Genomic DNA, 7,629 nt, shown 5'->3' with positions numbered 1-7,629 from the left:
TAACAATACTTCCCTTTAAGAACAGGACACATTTCATTGACCTCCCTTGTATGAAATGAAATCAAGCAGCCAGGGCTCAGTTACTGTGCCACTTAGTAAGGGGGTTTCATGCCCTATGTAATCACATTAGTAAAGGGTATAGTGAACATCAATGCAGAGGAATATGTCCACTGACATGAAATTACAGCTTTATCCCAGACTGTATATCAATATAGATGCTTATCTCACGTACTGTATAAACTTTACAGATCTAACTACATCAACTTTTACAACGAAGCATTAATATTGTGATGTAAATAATATTGTCACTGTACTGTACAGGCTGCAAGAATTTACTTAGAATTTAGAAGTTTGGAGAAAGATCAGGGAGCTGATTTAAAATTATATATATATATATATATATATATATATATATATATATATATATATATATATATATAAGAGTTAAGCTTACAAGTGTAGCAGAGCTGTATTTGTCAATCGTCCTAAAGTGAGACACATCTCCAAAGTTTGCAGAAATGTTCTAGGGAATCAGCTACAACCTCAGCTCTGCTACATCTGCAAAGTCCCATTTGCACTTTAGATAAGAAGACGTGTGTCCATTAGTCTTACCGATTTGTCAGCTTTCTGCAGTGAATTTTGCACTGCTCAGATAAAGTGTCATTGGCTTTTTTTTCTCTATGACGTGAACATCCTTTCCTCCAGAGAAGACGTGCTGTTTGCAGATTGCTGAAAGGAATTCTCCTGGATCTAGAAGATCTGCTATCCCCATGGCCCTGGCCATAACTCCCCTCCATCTATTAGTCTTCTCGGGTAAAACAAGAGTGGGACAAGCAAAAGGAGTATATGCCAGTGTTTACCAGGCACAGTAAAGCATTTCCCCTTTAGCCTTGTTGTGACAAAGGGGTGAAAATGGAGGACCATGGCAAGCCATATAAGGCAGGATGCTAACTTGACCTTCACTTTGCAACTGTGCTCCTCCCACCCAGACAGACAGTAGTAAACACAAGTAGACAGCAGGCTGACAACATTAGCAGATCTCTACAGCCATCACATAGGTGTGAACATTCATGCATTGCTAGACTGTTATTGTTAAGGCTGCTCCTAAAATAAGACAAGAGGTGGCAGGACAATTTTGGGAAGGACAGGGTAATAATGAGAATAATAGCTGCTCTTTTAGGATGGGGGAGTGCAGGGGAGAAATGGAAAGCTAGGAGAGTTAATGTATGCCAGATCTCAAGGGGTGGGCTGATCTGCCACATCCGGAATACTCTGCACAGGGGAGAATGGGAGTGGAATTTGTAGTCAGGGATAAAGAAAAAATAAAACAATAATCCCTTCTTCCCAGCCAGTCATTTCATGTGTCTGCACCAAGAGCACTGCTTCCTCCTCTACAATGTACCTTTTTGTTAAGAAATCCTTAAAGTCAACTTTAGAGTCCTGCTTGGACCCAGGAGCACATAGTATCAAACAGAAATAAAAGCCAGTCCTAATAAATATGTCCCAGCAGAGGAAAATCAGGTTGATGCAGCCTGTGTGTAACTATCTATTTATCTGTTTATATCATTCATGCATATAAACAAACACTATAATACACATATCATATCCATAGCAGGTAAAGATAAATAATCTGATATAGTAATCTGACATAGTATATGCAAATTTAGAGACTAAACACACCACCACCACACTAAACACACCACACACATGCAGACCCGGATTGTTTGCGATCTACTTTCATACTTGTGCTTCTGGATACATCTACGTTATCTACATTTTCTCTACACAACTATGTGTATATATATATATATATATATATATATATATATATATATATATATAGAGAGAGAGAGAGAGAGAGAGAGAGAGAGAGAGAGAGAAAGTTGTACATATATATATATATATATATATACACACACAAAAATGCTGCCAAAAATGTCTCACTATGTTGTTTTTTTCTTACCCAACTTATTTAAAATAATTTTTATACCGCAGTGCTGCTTTAGCCTTTTGTTTCTCTCTCTCTCTCTCCAGTCATATATATATATATATATATATATATATATATATATATACACACATATATAATTGTCTATAAAACTAGTTCAGTATAAATATATTATATATGTATGTATATATATATATATATATATATATATATATATATATATATATATACTACATACGCTAGGGATATTATCATAATGAAGATTGAGAAGCTGAACACAACACCCATGAACTACATCTGTTCTCTATTCCCATCACTTGTGCCAAAGCACAGAAGCAAAACAATAGCATAGGAATATAAAAATGTAAACCTACCCTCATCCATATTTCCTTGTACATGCAATCTACAATGTAATTGTCCCTGGCCCCCCGCTTTACATATGCTACCATTGAGAACATGTACTCCATGCTCCATAGATTCTACGAGAAACTGACTATTCCCTCTTTTACTAAAATTATAATTCACACATTTAGTGACATTATCCTAAAGAATCAGAGAGAATATTATACCGCGGTGTGTTCTACATGGAAGAGGCCGGGAGAAGCTGCTGCCCTACCTAAAGTAGTGTGCAATGCGCAGACCTATTTCACCCACTAGGAGTCCTTTTTTTCCCACTAAATGTATTTTCTAGTGTCTCCTAGGCAAGCTGAGCAGCATGCAGAAATGTACTGAGAAGAAGATCCAAGGAATGCAAATGAGATGGGGGGATAATAGATATACAGAAATGAAACATGGAAAGATAAATAGGAATAGTACAAAGAGAGAAGACAAGGTACAGATAGATACATGGAGATAAAGGAATAATGCATAAATAGAAGACAAGATAGATAGATAGATAGATAGATAGAGAGATAGATAGATAGATAGATAGATAGATAGATAGATAGATAGATAGATAGATAGATAGATAGAGAGATAGATAGATGATAGACAGACCAAGGAATAGATAGAAAATAGATAGACAGAAAGAAGATAGATAAATAGACGTGCATAGACATAAAATATACTTATACTATATATATATATATATATATATATATATATATATATATATATATATACTGAAAGATAGAAAGATAGTTCAGACGTAAATAAATAAATGATAGCAAAAGACAGATAGAATGATGTAGACCGATTGATACACGATATATATAAAGGTTAAACACGTGAAAACATGGATGGAAAAATAGATAAAAATTAGGAGAGAAGATATAGCTAAATAAAACCTAGAAAGAAAAAATAGATGAGAAAGATCAATAGATAAATTCAGATAATCAGCCTTCAGGTCAGTTTATAGCATCTTATTAATCGTCAGCAGTAAATCTCAGCTCTAATACACAGCCAGCTGTCTGTCAGTCCGTCCTGCTAGGGTCCATAGCTGATGTGTGACCCCGACCTTTCTAGGGTTACTATAGTGAGAAGTCTCTGTTGGTCGCAGAACTAGTTCAAGTTGAAATATTTGTCTCTAGGATCCGTGAAGACGATTGTTTAGGGTCTGAATGCTCAGAAATGATATGCGAGGTCCTTTAGATGCTGCAAATAGGACTTTAGGTCTGAAAAAGTGAAAAAAAAAAAAAAAAAACAATCTGGGGGGACAGTACAGGCCGCAGCACTATACAGCAGTGTATAGAGGGGCACTAAAATAGGGGTATGATTATTATTTGTGCTATATACTTGTCATTTATGTTCTGTTTAATTGTTATGGCAAATATAGAAATAACAATTTATATAAATGAATTCTATACTAACTAGAAATTGATCATTTTAAATATATCTAGAAAAGCCTTTTCTACTTTAAAGGTGGTAATACTAATAATACCAATAATACTAATAATATGATTATGTCAACCGATAATAATTATTTTACTATTCAATTATTAATATAATAAATAATTATTTTATAAATTATTGTTGTATATATTTTTTTTTTGTCATCTCACACAAGGCTCAATTTGTTTGCTCCATTCTATTACTATTTATTTAGTGAAAGCACCAAATTTATTACATAAAATTTATGTATTCCCCCCCCCAAAAAAAATAAAATAATTGTATTTATAGTTTTAGTAACTAGACAGAGACAGAAAAAAAAACAAAACAAATACATTGCAGAAACTCAGAGAAAGAGATAATTGTACTTCACAGGTATTTTTAAGGCAAAGCAGCTGGGGGCGCCTGCTGCATGGCAAATATTCTTCACTCGCAGATCTCATTGCAAGTGATAAAAGCAAATAAATTACATTGTGACATTGTGACAAAGACTGGAATCTCACGTGAAGAAGAAGAAGAAAACAATATATATCGTACAATAAAATGCACCCGTACTGATATACACAAACGTCTAAACAAACTTCAGTATTTCCATTTATTTTACTTTTGCAACAATGCTGATTAATTCAGTCATATCTTCATCTCTCAGACTGCATTTTCTATACTAAAATCATTCAATACATTTATAGAGGAATTCATTTTTGATAAAATTATACCACAACACACTATTATTTCCAGGAGCTGTGGGATTAATCAGAATGTGTGTGAATACTCCAAAGTGGCTGCTAGGGGGGGCTACAGCTCCTCCAGACCCCTGCTGGAAGGAAGTCTCATCAATGTGAGTGGTAGTAATGAGGCTAGATGGAAATAATCATTGTTTACACTACATGCTATGAGTACAAACACTACAGAGATCCAACATATTGGGAGCTGATCTGAGTCTAAAAAAACAAGTAGATTATATCAATTAACCGATAGACTGTATTTGAGGCACGTGTCAAGATCTTAAAAATCTAAAAAATTGATAAAGGTCATGAAATACTCGATTTTTCTTCTCGATAAATCCACATACTGAATTCTATTCAATATAGAATGTATATACACTATAGAAAGCTCCATATGCAATTGTGTTCTGTATACAACCAGTTTCTACACTATAGAATACTTTATATGTTTTATAGAATGCCTATACACCAATGATCACTATACCATGGGACGCTATATAAAATGCTGTATGGACTATATAATGCACAATACACTAAATAATGCTCCAGACAACATTCTTTATTTACTAAGGGCTGTATACAATATAGGATGCGCTTTACACCTAATAACCTATGGAACCTCCATACACTAAATAATACTATCTATATATGTGAAGAATTCCTTATACAGTATTTGAAAAGAAAACTATTCTCTATGCACTATAGATTATCTTTACATCCCAATATAATGCTTTTATATGTTTTAAAGAATAGAAGATGATCTCTACACTATATCACCAAAACTATAAGGATATTATACCGCAATCAATGGCTTTATGGTCCACAATGTGTCCTGTGTTGTGTTGATTTTTTTTTTGTGACACTTGGGTTTGTAGGATGATGATTTATGCCTGGTATGGGGGAGATGTAATGATATAAAGTACACATAATACTCTTCATAAACTGTATTGTACAAAAGTCATGGTCACAGCAATATCTCCATTATGCAGAAGTTTTCCTGACTGCAAACCTGACTGGAAAGGCTCAGTTCACACTACGGTTGTGATTTCTGTCTCTAGTATCCCTCAAGATATCAATGCAAATTTTTAAGTCATCCGTTGTACAGTGATCCGTTTTGGATCAGTTTTTTTCATGGAACAAAAGACGGAGCTTGCAGTACTTTTTTTCCCCCGTTTAAAAGAAAAACTGATCAAAAACTGATGGTGTTATTTTTATTTTTTTATTTTTATACATCACAATGACCTTTCCGATTCAGAATGCAGAACTATGCCACTGGTTGCTTCTGGTGCATCTACCATCCCTTGAAATTGACTTGCATTTAGACTCAGTTCACAATACCGTTCAAACTTCCGTTAAAAAAGGTAAGGAACGGAGGTTTAATTCTCAGTTTAGTCAGGTATCCGTTATACATACGTTTTGTGATGGAAAAACCGACGGTGGCTGCAGTACTTTTTCCCATTTGCATAATGGATGATAATGAAGTCAATGGGAGACGGATAGTTAGAACCAGTGTCAGTTTTTACAGTCAGATATTACATCAGTTTTTTTTTAGATATTATATAGATAGATATAGACATATGGATCTATACATAGATAGATAGATAGATAGATAGATAGATAGATAGATAGATAGATAGATAGATAGATAGATTAGATAGATAGATATGTTTTACACAAGGAACTGGTGGTGTGAGTTGGGCAGTCCTGTGTAGTGGGTGCCGAACTGGCACATATTTCGATCTATCATTTTACTATTATTTTAACCTGATAAAAGGAAATGTACTTTTGCAGAAACTCAGTCAAATATGGTGGGTTTTACCCAAGTGTTTACGCTTTTCCAGATTTCCAGGTAATTTTTTTCCAATGCGTATTCAGTCGATATTCTCTATTGTTTTAATCAGATTAAAAAAGTCTGCACCCCCAACAAACTGAGGTGTATGTGTGTGTATATAGCAAACAATGTATGGCTCAAGCAAGGTGTCAAAGTGTATAGTTGTCTATCAGTTTACAGCACTAGACAAAACAACAAAGAAGAAAACAAGAAAAAATACCCCGAAAAATAAGGCGCCAATAAAACTCCAAAACTCTATGTATTCACTGTAGTACCCAAAATGCAATGGGTCTGGCAGTCCCCCATAAAGTGATGAAGATATTGGTGGATAATATATAATATATATGTATATAGTCACACACATCACGATTTCCTTACAAATGAGTAAAGTCAGTCAATTCCAAGTGTTTGATAAATCATTTTAATACGAGAAATGTCATAAAATACATGATGTTATTATTTCTGCAGCACATGTATATAATGATCAGTGTCCCTACCACAACGTGTGAGGCAGAGATCTTGTCACCTTATCCTTAATACAAGACCCTACGTTGGACACATATGGTTACAATAAGAAGGCAAGCACAATATTACAGCTAGCCACAGGACTGGCCCCATATCCATAGGATAGCCCTGGTCTGCTTGATAGTGAATACAATAAATGCACATGATGACTTCTGTCTAGAAGACTAGGGATCTGTTCTGGATTATTATATGTACTGGGATACATTGGGAATACACTGCACTGCAGCTTCAGCACTTCAGTCTCTATTTAATTGCATCTCCAGAACTGATGTGACTTCCCGTAAAATCAGGATCCCCCAGGATTGGGTAACAGCACAACATGTCTGTATAGGCAGCAATTAGGGTGATGTGTTTATGATGTGTCCATTATTCTCCTTACTGTACACTGATGAGTGGCCAGCAATCAAACCGTGTGGGCTAGCTGGGGAGAAAAACTTGATGAAAAGCAGCCCCCTTTGAATTTTTTTTTTCTTCTCCTTGGGATCGACTCCATCCTTTACAGATCGTAAATAAGACTCCTTGAGCCAGTTCTGCCCGGCCATGACCGTGAACGTAAAGGGAAGCACGTGGTGGTAATTTAAACATCCCAGAAATTGCTGCTTTTTGTAATAAAATTAATCCCATTTGAAATAAAACGAATGGAGCAAAGATTGTGGAGGAGAAAAAAATCCCACACACTGTTATCTCCAACGTCAGTGGCTCAGATCTACAGCAATTATATATATATATACATATATATATATATATATATATATATATATATATATATATAT

The sequence above is a fragment of the Engystomops pustulosus genome, chromosome 2 (assembly GCF_040894005.1).
Source record: "Engystomops pustulosus chromosome 2, aEngPut4.maternal, whole genome shotgun sequence".
Taxonomy (NCBI): Eukaryota; Metazoa; Chordata; class Amphibia; order Anura; family Leptodactylidae; genus Engystomops; species Engystomops pustulosus.
Note: the sequence above shows the minus strand (reverse complement) of the source record.